This window comes from Ostrinia furnacalis, unplaced genomic scaffold (genome assembly GCF_004193835.3).
Source record: "Ostrinia furnacalis isolate ACB-3 unplaced genomic scaffold, ASM419383v2 OfSCF3279, whole genome shotgun sequence".
NCBI classification, from domain to species: Eukaryota; Metazoa; Arthropoda; class Insecta; order Lepidoptera; family Crambidae; genus Ostrinia; species Ostrinia furnacalis.
In genome coordinates, this window is record NW_021133518.1 from 36,912 (window position 1) to 51,162 (window position 14,251).

Consider the following 14,251-nt stretch of genomic DNA (forward strand, 5'->3'; position numbering starts at 1 on the left):
TGTCAAAAAATATGTGGAGAATATGATGCAGTCATCTTTAGGATACCTCTGTGTTTAAGCGCAATACACATTACATTGAGCCCGCCGGGCCGCTGACATAATATGTCGGCAACTTTTTGTCGGCGGTCTAGTTGACGGCTTCACTTATTACAAGTCGAAAAATTTGGTCGGCGGCATGTCGGCGGCTTGAGATGAGAAATTTATTTGGCAGTCAGCATACAACCACGTCACTACAGGTCGAGAGTCGCCGGGCAACTGAACGCAGGCGTACCCAAGCCGCCAACATGTTGGCGGGTAACACGCTGACGCGCGGGCGCATGTTGCCGACATGATTCTTTTCATACAGGCCGCCGGGTTGTGTCGCCGGGCTTTGTCGGCGGGCCGGCGGGCTCAGTGTATTGCGCTTTAGCTTAACATTCTGCCGTCTGTACAATAAACAAAATAATACATCATTATCATTACCCAATTGCTGACTTCCCCAAAATGCGCCATTATAGCCTGTCTTTAGCTTGTCTCATCCTGCTTCTATTCTGCCAGGGCGAGGATGCTCTACATAGATGAAAAAAGAAATGTGATAATATTAAAAACGTGTCTAATGCATCAACCTTAATTGAAAAATTCATGTTCTGCAGAACGGTGACTCAATGCCTCTTTCCATGCAGATTTTCCGCTCTGATTTAAAGTTCCTAGATGGTCTATAGTCTATAGTGACCTATTAGTAGTACGTAGAGAGACACATAGCTCTATTCAACGCTGTGCGTTCGATTTTCTGCTTCATTTAACCAAGAATCGTTTGTGAATACAAGTGTCTATCTGTGTATCCGCTAACTCTTTTATAATGCGAACGGCTAGCGACTGGAATTCGCTGCCTGCTACTGTTTTTCCCGAACACTATAATTCGCGGCTTTTCAAGGCGAAAGTGAATAGGCACAAAGGGCTGGTAAGCTGGTATGTACCATCCTAGACTGCATCTCACTTAAAGCTTCGGCCAAACAAACGCGTTGGCGATCGAAGGCGATGGCGAAGGCGATCACTGTTCGTGCATAGATCGCCGCGACCAATGGCAGGACGCGTTGATGTGAACTCATCGCTACAAATTCATACACGACGTCTGATCGCCATCGCTATCGCACGCAGGTTGCACGCATTGGTTTGGCCGAACCTTAACCTCCTACCTGCCTTTTTCTACAAACAAAAGTCTCATATACCTAATCTTTTTAGTGTTTGTCTCTTCCAGAACCTTTAAATCCGCGTACTTCTTGAACTTTCCTGTTTACATGAGCCCCGAACATCCCACGTCTTATTTGAATACCCAAAAACAACTCCAGGCTTGTAGCCTCAAGAACTCAAGAAGAGCTTACGAATAATCAGTACACCTGAGTAGAAGTTGGTAATTGCCTACGCAAAAGTACGAAAGTAAGTAACTGGCCGGTAGGCACCTTTGACCTTTGATTTTTCTATATTGAGGAAACGGATTCTGCGAAAGAAAGTTAAATAGAAATCATCGTAGATTTATTTTTACAGGTCTAGCGTCTGTCAAAGCCTGAAGGTGTTCTTGTAACGACAAAATGTCAGCGTGACTATAGGTCTCCTTTTTTTTTATTTAGTGGCAACCAAACCGGGTGGTTTATTTCTGCCAATGTCGAGTCAAAAATTGACATAATTATCAATAGAACGTGGGTGTTTCAGTTCTATTGATTTTTCGTGGATTCCGTGGAGTTAAGTATGCCCGTAAGCAGGTTTCAAGACGCCACCGGGTCCAAAGCGGGTTTTTCATACGACAACCCACTCGACACTCGATGCGCGCTCAAATTCGAAGTGTCAGATCTTCAGATTTAAATGCTCAGTCACGTCATAATAAATATGTCAATGTCACCCCTCCCGTGCCGCTCCCATACTAGCGACCAGACCTATAATATTTTTTTATGTCATAGATAGAATTTAATTTATAATGTACCTACTCCTTGCAATCTACTCGTAGAAATCGTTAGAAGATTAAGAGATGGCGTGCTCCTGCTGTGATGATGATGATGATATTATTATCTTCGTTTCAGCCAAATGCCGTCCACTGCTGGACAAAGGCCTCCCCCAAGGATATCCACAACGATGTGCTATCGTCTATGCCTACAAAACAAAACAATCAAAGTGACTCTACCATTGTTTTCTTGCGAAAACCCATATTTGTGTTACACGTGGAAAAAGTCCAATTAAATTGTTCAATAATTTTGTTAAAATCCCCCACGAGACCAATTTGAGGTCGCAACAGCCTTAATAAGGTGAGCTGGGGTAATATTAACCATTTGATATTTCTTTGGCTTTGAATAAATCTGGAAACTTCAAGCGCATAGGTTTATAGACACGATAATAAAAATGCCATGAAGCTGCTTAGATTGAAACCAATTTAGTTACTAGCCCCCTTACTAATAAAACTTACACGCTCGTTGAACAGTGTTTTAAAGTGACGTTTAGTATGGAAATGTCATTTTAAAACAGTGTTCAACAACTGTGTAACTTTATATTAGTAAGGGGGTAATAATATAATTTGCTTTAATGACTAAAATTGACTCTCATTTTTATTAAAATTATTTTATTTGAAAGAAAAAAAACATTTTATATGGTCGAATGAAAGTTTGAAAATTACGTCACACTTTTCTTTTATCTTTCCAATCAAGTCATTGAACGAGACTTCTTTCTGAATTTAAAAATAATGTCATGTTAATTTTATTTTAATATCTGCTTGTGTCCCATCTTGCCCCAACCTCCCCCTCCTTACAGCTTTAACGACGTTTTGCCGTAAGTGCATTAGCGGCGTCTGCAATTACGATGAAAATTGAGTTTGGCAACCCTGGGTGGAAACATTACATTTTCTACCTTTGTGATTAAATATTCTACCTATGGCAATCCCATAATGAACCAACATCGTGGAAATTCCATTTTGTGTAGGTAGTAGGTAGGACTCAATTTCATAATTAACTAGCTTTCCGCCCCCGGCTTCGCCCGCGTGGAAAATAGCTATTTTTAGGGTTTTCCCGGAAATTATTCGAAAAACCCGTCCTTGGACTTTAACGAACATTTAAAAAAGAATTGGTAAAATTGGTCCAGACGTTGTTATGTTATGAGTTTACCAACATATTTTTTTCTAAAATAACTGTATATCCGGATTTAAAAAGTAACAAAAAAGTATGTAAGCTTTTTTCGAATCCAAGATAAAAATTAACCCTGAGTTGCGCCATCTTTCTTTAACTATAACAACTTTTAAACTCCATATAAAAACACAGGTTAATAGTTACGGTTAAAGTTAAGCTCATGCAACTTAACTTTTTAGAGTCCAGCTCTTTGACCGCTAGACCATGCTAGCCAGCTTTCAAATGTTAAAAAATATTTTACTATGTATCTTAAATCATAGATAAATACTCAAATCAGTTTATATTTTCTTCTCATGACTAACTAAGCCAGCTTTAGTTAAATTATCCTGGATAATCTAATAATCTACTAAAACCAACATTCCAGCTTTGAAAGTAAGGCTTCATTAACGTCAAAGACCGATAGAACCCATCAAAATACAAAATTAATCAACACAGTGTAATTATTGGGTCCGTCGTAAAGCTTTACGCAGACGGACACTTTTGATTTTTTGTGTGTATCGAAATGATGACGAAACAAAATTCAGGATTTTTTATGCATAACAAGGCAGGTATTTGACCGCAATTGGCCAATTTTGAATGATATTGTTATTCGAGTCACTCGAAATTAGATTGAAACCCAAAAAAAATGTATAATGTTTAGTCTGACAGGTTACACTCATTGGTCACTGAGGTCACAGAATAAATTAAGTTCTGTGGAAATTAATCCAGAATCAGAATCCTTTCGCCCGTCTACGGTGGACCTAAAATATATTATCGATGAGGCTTAGGCGATTCAATTTGTTTTTTGCTTCAAGTAGAGTTGTTTATTATACCTCTGTTTATTTATTTTGAGTGCGAATATAAAGGATTGATTGGTTTTTGTATGATTTAAGGATAGCACACACAAAGAGCGGATGATTTGCTTTGGTTTATAAAGCATTTTGCCCGCGGCTTCGACCGCATAAAATTTAGTTTGTCATAAATTATAGCCTATGTGCTATTCTAGGTTATAAACAATAATACTGTAAACACTAAGCCCCTAGGTAAAGATACCTATAGCATTATGAACATACTAGCTTTTGCCCGCAGCTTCACACGCGTGAAATTTAGTTTGTCACATATCGTCATAAATTATAGCCTATATGTTATTCTGGGTTATATACAATAATACTGTTAAGTTTCATGAAAATCCGTTCAGTAGTTTTTGCGTGAAAGAGTAGGTAACAAACATCCAGACATTCTGACATCCAGACATCCACACAAACTTTCGCATTTATACAGGGTGTTTCTTGTAAGGTGTCAAGCCGAAGGCAGGTGATAGGTGAGGACTAGACCTATCGATTTCACCCCCATGTATGTTTTACGATTTTTCATAGTTTAGAAGTTATCGTTAATTTTGTGATTTTTTCAAATTGTATGACCTAGTCGGCTTTAAATTTTTTTATCTTTTTTTTGGGTCGACTTTTCTCAGATTTCTTTTTTTTGACAGATTCCCTATTAATTGCAGATTTTTGAAAAAAATAATCAACTTCCTATCTTTGATGCAAGATACAAAATTTTTGCTAGAAACATAAAAAATATGCTTTTAGCGGAACATTCTAAAATTTTCAACTTAAAAGTTTAAAAAAAAAAACAAAATTCCATATTTCCAAAATAATTTTAAAAACTGCGCAGTTTTCTGAACTTTCATAATAACACAAAAAAACATGTACTTAATAGGCCATTATTTTCTGTAATCGCTCCACTAAGTTTTGTAGAATAGCTCAAATACTAATAATACAATGCAAATAAAACATACCTTAACGACCTGGTTTTTCTTGTGTTGGAAAATAACTGAAAAAGAAGTGAAAAAAGTCATGTTTTTTTCTAATTAAATCCATTCTTACTCCCTTAAAATGTATGAAACTTGTATCTGTTTTCTACTTCTGCTAATAGATAATTTTATTGGCTATCGCATGATATAACATTTTTGCTTATTAGTGTTAAGCTACCCACGCTTTCACTTGTTTTTGAAGGAAGAGGTGAAAACTAAAAATTAAAAACTTAAATCCTCGTAATTTTGCGAGAAATGGGTCAAGCCCCAAATTTGAAGTATTTTCATCGATAAAATTGTCCATAGATTACGCCCTTAAAGTTTGATCACTACAAGCCCGGACACACTGTATTAGTAGGATAGTAGGATAGGATTACTCGTATTATTATCAAAATATAGCCAGGACTTACATTTATTATTATAACCTATTAATATGAAACAAGGTTAAAGCGAAAAAGCTATTGCTTTTACCATCTACTTAAAATTTCACGTCAGCCTAAAACGCAGACTTATGAAAGTCAAATTACAAAGAGGTGTAATTTTGAATTAGTAATTATTCATGCGTGAACAATGCCTGTTTGATCTAGGCTTAAGCTAGCTGTTGCTCACGCCCGTATTCACAAACGATACTTGCGTCACGGAGCAAATCGAACGCACAGCGTTGAATAGAGCTCTGTGATTGGTTCGCCTCAAAAACTGAACTCAATTATAGTGAGTAGGTATTATACGGGTGCATGACAGTTTATATAAGTTTATATGATATAAATTCATTTCAATAACGTTCATATTGTATAATAAACGTATGTTATAATAACACTTGATATATTTTTTTAACATATAATGTTTCGTTCGTTTCAGCCAAATGACGTCCACTGCTGGACAAAGGCCTCCCCCAAGGTTTTCCACAATGAACGGTCCTGCGCTGCCCGCATCCAGGCTCTTCCCGCGACCTTTACCAGATCGTCGGATATAATGTTTACTTCATATAATAAATCATTTCTAATAATATCATTTCAGATACCAATCACAACGCATAAAGACATTTGATATAAACCTTACTTAATCTAAGACTCATTTGATGTAATTTTGTTTAATATAAATATCATTTCACATAACCATTACTTGTAATAAATATTATTTGTTATACTCTTTCATTGATATAATTTCTGATAGATATAACTTTAAGTATGTTCTTTTTTAGCTTGACTTATAAATGACTTTAGTGACAAAAACGAATCGCCGTAAAACCGACTCCACGTAGTCTTGTCTGCCCTACCCCTAGAGTGTAATTTAGAAGCGCGTAGGCACGGAGGGGTGAGGCGGCCCGCGGGCTGAGGAGCAGGTGGCTGGAAGCGAGGCGCCGCGAAGACGCGGTGTCGAGCGAAAGCCATCTGCGACGATTAGCACGCGAGGGACCGCCAGAGCCCCGCAGTGCCGGAGCCGTGACAGAAGTCTCAAGTTCTTAGTCAAATTTGCATGCTGCATGCCTGCATGCCTGCTTGCTTGCTTGCTTGCTTGCTTGCTTGCTTGCTTGCTTGCCTGCTTGCTTGCTTGCTTGCCTGCTTGCTAGCTTGCTTGCCTGCTTGCTTGCCTGCATGCTAGCTTGCTTGCTAGCTTGCTTGCTTGCTCGCTTGCTTGCTTGCTTGCTGCATGCAATGCTTATTATAACAAATGAACTTTATATTAAATTATAGATTATTGTTATATGATTTAAGTTTTATAGGAAAAGAATTTTATCTCATTTGATTGTTCGACATTTTATTTTTATATGATTTGAATGTTATTTGTTTTAAATAGTATACATTGTAAGTTTTATAGAAAATATTCATTATATCAAACCATTTTATATCAGTTAATAGTTATTTGTCTTAAAATTATTCGTTTTAAAATTATATTATTCGTTTATTATAGTAAATAATTATTATATTAAACGATTTTATATAATTTGATGTTATATCCTCTAAGTATTATATGATATGTAGTTATATCATACATTACACACCCGTATTATACTGAGTAGCATTTTATAGCCGATTGGTTCGTGTGTTACCCTGTGCGTCCACGCGCACTGTGAGACCTCATAGTACCTAATATTTGTGTACACGGCCGTCAGTGGTGCTTTGATGAGAAAAAAATGAGGCGCGCTAAGCTATCCGGCTAGATCTGGGACGGTTAGCAAAATAAACTTTAATTTTATATTATTGACGGCTTAATAGGGATGATGACTGGGTAATGAAATCGAAATTCTAATTAGTCCGTCAGACAGATAATAAAAAAATTTGGACACATATTTTTTAATTTTTTTCATAATCGAATAATTACCGTATTATATTGAGTTGAAATGTCGCGTGACGTCACTTTTGAGTAAAAATTCTACTCAAGCGTGACGTAACGCGCCATTTCAACTCGATGTAGCACTGTTATTATTTAATTATGAAAGAAAATAAAAAATATGAGTCTAATATTTTCTAGTTATCTGTCTGACAGACAAATAATTGAAATTTTGTCATCTAGCCTATTTTAATCTGCATAGTAAGGTAAGATATCAACAACAGCAAGCCAGTGTCAGTGATATTAGTTATATCACACTCGTATTCACAAACGATGCTTGCTTATGTGAACAAGCAAATCGAACGCACAGCGTTGAATAGAGCTCTGTGATTGGTTCGTGTGTGACCCTATGCGCCTACGCGCACTGTGAGACCTCATAATAATGTTTATGAATACGGGCATCAATCAGTAATACTTCGTTAAGTAGGTGTTAGTCTATATGTATATTCACAAGAGTCTACCTACTTAGTTTCTCCCGCCCACAGGCGAAACTTTGCCGTCCTTTGATCACCCTTGGAAAGATTGGCACCTAGGTGAAAGTAGGTATTATAAAATAACTTTAGAAACTGATTTACACCAATTTCACCCAAGCAATTAAAGTGGATTACTTATGTAGACCTAGAGATACCTACCTAATAGGTAACAGGACCGGTTGGGGAGAAACGAACGATTACTTAGAGAAATTATTTGTCTCATTGTGAATATTTTTAGCGTACCTACCTATATTTTTAACCAGCGGCCCGCGACTTCGTACGCGTGGATCCCGTTTTAACTCTTAGGGGTTCAATTTCGCAAAATCCCGTCTTAGCGAGCACCTACGTTCTAAAAGGAACTCCCATACAAAATTTGAGACTCCTAGCATTTGTAGTTTCTAAGATTTCGTGATGAGTGAGTGAGTCAGTGACAGTGTTTTACCCCCTTAGGGGTGGAGTTTCGTAAAATCCTTTCTTAGCGGATGCCTACGTCATAACAACTACCTGCATGCCAAATTTCAGCCCGATCCATCCAGTGGTTTGGGCTGTGCGTTGATAGATCACTATTTCAGTCAGTCAGTCACCTTTGAGTTATTATATTTAGATTCTTTCTTTATTTTCATTTTACTGACCGTACCGCCATTACTCTCGCAAAGGTTAGAGGTGCCCGCAATTTTTGCACAAACTTCATAAAGCAACGTATTTTGGTCTAAATGGCCAGGGTTTGTGATTTATAGCGCAATATCGCGTAAACTACGCCGTCTGAATCACCTCGTAGATTTGCATAGAAATCTGCCGGTTTGACCGAGATTTAGACGTGAAAAAGACGCTGTGACCTAGATTTTCCGTGTCACGTAATGTGTGTTGTATAAAAAATTACAATAAGCAATGGCTATTAAGGAGATCCGCAGGAGAACCGAAGTGACCGACATAGCTCGCAGAATTGCTAAAATCAAGTGGCAGTGGGCGGGACACATAGCTCGTAGACACGATGGCCGTTGGGGCAGAAAAGTTCTAGAGTGGCGACCACGGGCTGGAAGACGTAGCGTGGGCAGGCCTCCTTCTAGGTGGACCGACGATCTGGTAAAGGTCGCGGGAAGAATCTGGATGCGGGCAGCGCAGGACCGTTCATTATGAAAACCTTGGGGGAGGCCTTTGTCCAGCAGTGGACGTCATTTGGCTGAAACGAACGAATGGCTATTAAGGACACGTACTATCAGTATTATCAGATCATGAGGTATTTTAGTCTCCACTGCAGGAACACGGACCCTCCTTATTGTACGTAGGAGGGTTTGGCCAAGTGGCGCGTTTTTACTCGCTCGTTCGTATCGCGTCAATGTGAGATACGAAGCCTTTTGTACCCTTTGCACCACCGGCCTGCACCACTGGTGGTGCAAAGGGTATTTTTTAATCCCTTTTGCACCACCAATAGTGCCGCCCTACCATTAACTGTAAAACGATTATCTATAATCATATAATATTAATATTATAAAGAGGAAAGATTTGATTGTTTGTTTGTACTCAATAGGCTCCGAAACTACTGGACAGATTTGACAACTTAAGAGCGTTTACGCCGTTTGGCGCAAAAACAGTACTTTTTCAACTCGTTACAATCATTAACCAGTAATACTACAAATATGTTATAGGCATAAATAGTTAGGCAATTTTGTCGTCTAAATAGTTAATTGAGAAAATATTGCGATTAGTTTAGTATTCAAGAATTCTATCAAGATAAGTCCACACAGGTTTTGTAAATTTCCACTTTAGCGTCAGTTTACAAGCTGAAATTTTGATAAAAATACTGTGAAAACGATTTAACAAACATTTATATCCTATAGCATAGATCCTTGGGCAAATAGTTATCTGAGAAAATTTTTAGATTTAAGCATTTTACAATAAGAAATCACAAATTAAAAAAACGTGAAATACCCAAAAATCAAAGTGATTTTTTCACCAATATTCTTCCTTTATTCAACACAAAAATAGCTTAATATAATAGAAGAATATCTTGTCTAAAATATTTACTTTGAAATTTAAAATAATTCATTGTAATTTTTTTTCTATGAGTATTTGAAAAGTACTATAATACGCCGCGCACGAATCGTTCAAATTCAGTCCGCCTCGAGGCGTTCCAGAGGCTGGACAAACTACTGTTTTTGACGTTCGTAAATATTCATGCGGTAAGCCGTGAAACGCCATCTATCAACATGATATCAAACAACAGATTGTATCTAAGTTGTGAGAAAGCCTGTAGCTACAACTGGGAAAGTATGTGTCACCACTGGTGACAATCGATATTATTTATGCCATTTATCCTCAGTGGCGACAAAGCTAGTGTCGACAACCGAGAATAGACGAAAGTTGCGAGGTGACCATAGGTCCCAAGGGGAAATGTACGTGTACGTGCACCACGAGAGGTGGAANTGCATACAACGAATAATATTCCTAAAGTACCAGGGCAACATAATCATAAAGGAGCTATATCAAATTCTTCTTGGTTGACCCGAGAAATAAACATGTATCATAAAATAGCTCCTTTATGGTTATGTTGCCCTGGTACTTTATTCGTTGTAGGTATGTAGGATGTAGGCCCGGGGTGTCGTGGGTCTGAAGTGAAATGTTTATAGGCACTTACACACACACAAATTAAAACTTTTAGGTAGGTTTTGATTTATTTATAACAATTAAATTATTAAGTATTTTACAGTCTACTACTAGTTTTACAGTCGATGGTAGCACAGCACTATTTGTTGGTGGTGCAAGAGGGATTTAAAAATACCCTTTGCACCACCAGTGGTGCAGGCCGGTGGTGCAAAGGGTACAAAAGGGATACGAAGTAGGTACTTTAGTTTCGTACATTCTGTCCACATGCGTTTTGAAAACGCGCGAAGACCATTGTGTGGACCGAATGTTTGCATAAAGCAGGGGCAGGTAGGCAACAAAACCTTATAATATTTTTCTTTGCTGTAAAACCAGTGTAAAACTGTCATAAACAATTTGACAGCTGAAAAGGTAATTCAGTCATTCTATGACAATGTTTACTGTGATTGTTTACCAAATTGTTATTGAATCGATTGAATAATTATTCAGAACTCTGTAAAATAAAATGCTCTACAGATTTATAGAAACAAGAGATGACAGCAAGTTCGCGTATCGTTTCAGTTTGAGCAGTGGAGCGTCATTTTTTGCGATTATTGGCATTGTAAGTTATTAATGAAATACTTTCATAAACATACTTTACAAATACATCAAAACCTTAGCGTTTTGATGTATTCGTACAGTCTCATCAATATCCGTTCAATAGTTTGCGTGAAGGAGTAGCAAACGTCATCTACCCTCACATTTTTAGTTATTATTTAGTACCTACCTAGTATTTGGATTGGATGTTGAAATAAATCAATATTAGGTACCTATTTGATTGGTCTATTCCACTTAGATCACCTGTATTTAATCACCCAGGTGTAATAAATTGCGGAAACAGATGTATGTTGTATTATTAAGCATTATATCACGTTCATGTTTCCAAAGATCACACTCCCACAATATATGATGGGCAGACTGCTCATGAAAAAGGAGACGGAACTAGTTTGAATTCGTGAAGTTTATGTTTAAAGTTGCCATGTCCCGTGAGGAACTGCGACGAGCAATGGTCGATTTCTAACCATCGCCTAGTTAGACGTTCGCGTACATTCGGGAAGAATTTATATAAGTAAGTGACGTCCTTTATACCATCTTTTTTGCCATTCATTAAGTAAGTAATTCTTCTTCAACTACTTCTTGGGAATCAAATAATCGACTTATTTTAGAACGATCGCGGCTATTTAAGAAATCGGAGGTTATATTTTCCCTTGATGCGAAGTACATAGCCGCACGCTTTTGTACCTCTAAGTCGACCGGCAGTACACCAGCCAGGACTGGCAGAGCCTCCGTGCTCACAGTTCTGTAAGCTTTGCAAAGAAAAATCAATGCAAGGCGTTGACTTTGGAGTAGTTTCCGTCGAGCGGCTCCTATAGTAGCTCTGTCAGCCCAAACTGGTGCACCATAGCAAATGGAGCTTAAATAAGTGGCCGAATATATAATAGTACAGGTACAGAAGGATTACTCCGCAAGACGATTTAAATAAATGCGAGTCTTGCTGCGACGCGATACAGTGGAATTCAGCTCGCACAGCACTACGTACCTACAATTTTATTCACCTACAAGTTTTGTCTCTTTCTATCGCGTGCCTCTGAACTCTTCTTACGCTGTTAGGGTTGCTGTCTAGTGAAAAAAATAATTAATCTACTTATATGTCATGAGGTACGTACCTCATGATACGTATGTATGTAAGTACGCATTCATTATGGAAAACCTTGGGAGAGGCCTTTGTCCAGCAGTGGACGTCATTTGGCTGAAACGAACGAACGCATTCTGAGCAGTAGTCATGGCAGGTTAGGTTCCTATACTATCCTAAGAATTATTGATTACCTACATGGCCAACATACCTTTCAGTATCTTTGGGAAGCGAAAAAAAAAGATAAATCCGGTAGATTTCTTTTCGAATTTAAACACCCGAACGCCGCACAATATTATTTCTTTCTCTTTATGTCCATTTTTAAATAATACTTCGATCATAGAATTAGGTACTACAAAGCACGCCAGCGTCCTGACGGGCGCGCGCGTGACACTCGACTGATATAATACCCGCCGGCGGGGCGCTTCGCTGTAGGTAATTATCGGATGTACCGCGCGGAGTGAGCCAGGCCTGCTTAAGGCATAAAAGTTCTTTTTAGCTTTTTCACCGATCTGTTTAATGTGCTCGACAAAACTAAAGGATACCAGTGTCGCTTGGAGTCCTGGATTTGATCACCCAGGTGATCAAAGTGGAATAGACCATTTGATTAATTTTCACAGATATGGTGGTGTTCCGAGCTACTGGTGAGACAGAAGTACAAGCTATCACGCTTGCTCGACGCGAAGCTGTTCAAGTATATCTACACAGTCGTATTCGTTTTATATCTTTCATGCCTGCTTTGTACGCTTCTACACTTTAGCAAATAAGATTTTTGATACTATTTGACTTTTTTGTTAGTGATATTTTGACAAAATCAACAGAAGAGCAAAATTCTTATAAGTTCGAATTGTATGTCGAAAAAACGTAATCATCATCATCATTTCAGCCATAGGACGTCCACTGCTGAACATAGGCCTCCCCCAATGCTTTTCATGTTGATCGATTGGTCCTGCGTCCAGCGCTTCCCTACTACCTTTACGATGTCGTCGGTCCACCTTGTAGGTGGACGTCCCACGCTGCGTTTTCCGGTACACGGCCTCCATTCCAGAACCTTGCTGCCCCATCGGCCGTCAGTTCTGCGTACTATGTGCCCTGCCCATTGCCACTTCAGCTTGCTAATCCGTCGGGCTATGTCAGCGACTTTAGTAAAAAACGTAAGGGAAAAACTAATTATGCTAGCTCCACAAGTTGGCCCCAATATTGGTCTTCAAAAAAATTTCTTGTCCCAACATTGGAGTCAATACCATTTCTACATTCATACGCACTAGGGACGTTGGGACCAATGTGAGGCCCCGGTTTTATAAACCAACTCTTTTGGTTCCTCTATAATTTAATCTTCGAAAACAAAGTAAGAAGGCGTAATAAATAGAAATACCAAGTAAATGCTTAACGTTTATTCAAATGAAGCAAAATATTTACTTTTTCAACATAACATGATCTACAAATGTATGAGTGGTAAACACAATATTACAAGACCTTACGAATGGCCTATACACGATATAGCTCTACAACTCTCATACAACTAAAGGTTGGACCACATTTGCGTGGTGCAGCGCGGCACTGCACGGCACGACACAAAGCGTCAAATTGTTCTTTCAGTCATTTTGTATGGAGTATGTCGCATTATGGTGGCGCTACAAGGAGCAGCACAGTTGCTTACGAGAGAATATTTTGACGAGCAGTGCAGCGCCGCACAAATGTGGTCCGATCTTTAGATTATGTTTTTTTTAGAGTAGGCGCACACCGTTGATTTTTAGTTGGCCGATAGTTGTGCCCGATTTTAATTTGTATGAAGAATCGGCCAAATCGAATCGGCGTAGTGTGCGCACACCCATACATGCCCATACTGATCAACTGCCGCCGCAACTGCCGACTAAACTATCGGCCGACGAAAAATCAACGGTGTGCGCCTACTCTTACTCAGAAATTAAAGACTTTTATTAAAATCTTATAATTGAATTTAATCGTACCCAGTTGTAGAGTTATTTCATGTAAAAAATAAATCTTTAAAGTTCTGCACGCAAACTATACACTCATCTTTCAAAGAACTTAAAATACCTTAATAAAACTATAATACAGTCTATTTATAATTATACAAAACAATTTTGGCATTTTATTATCTCAAAATATACTTTCTTCGCTTTCTACCAAACAATTTGAGATATTTTTTTATGGCAACACTGGACAGTGCGTTTTGTTCACTGGTAAGAACGTTTTAATATATCTACAAATAAAC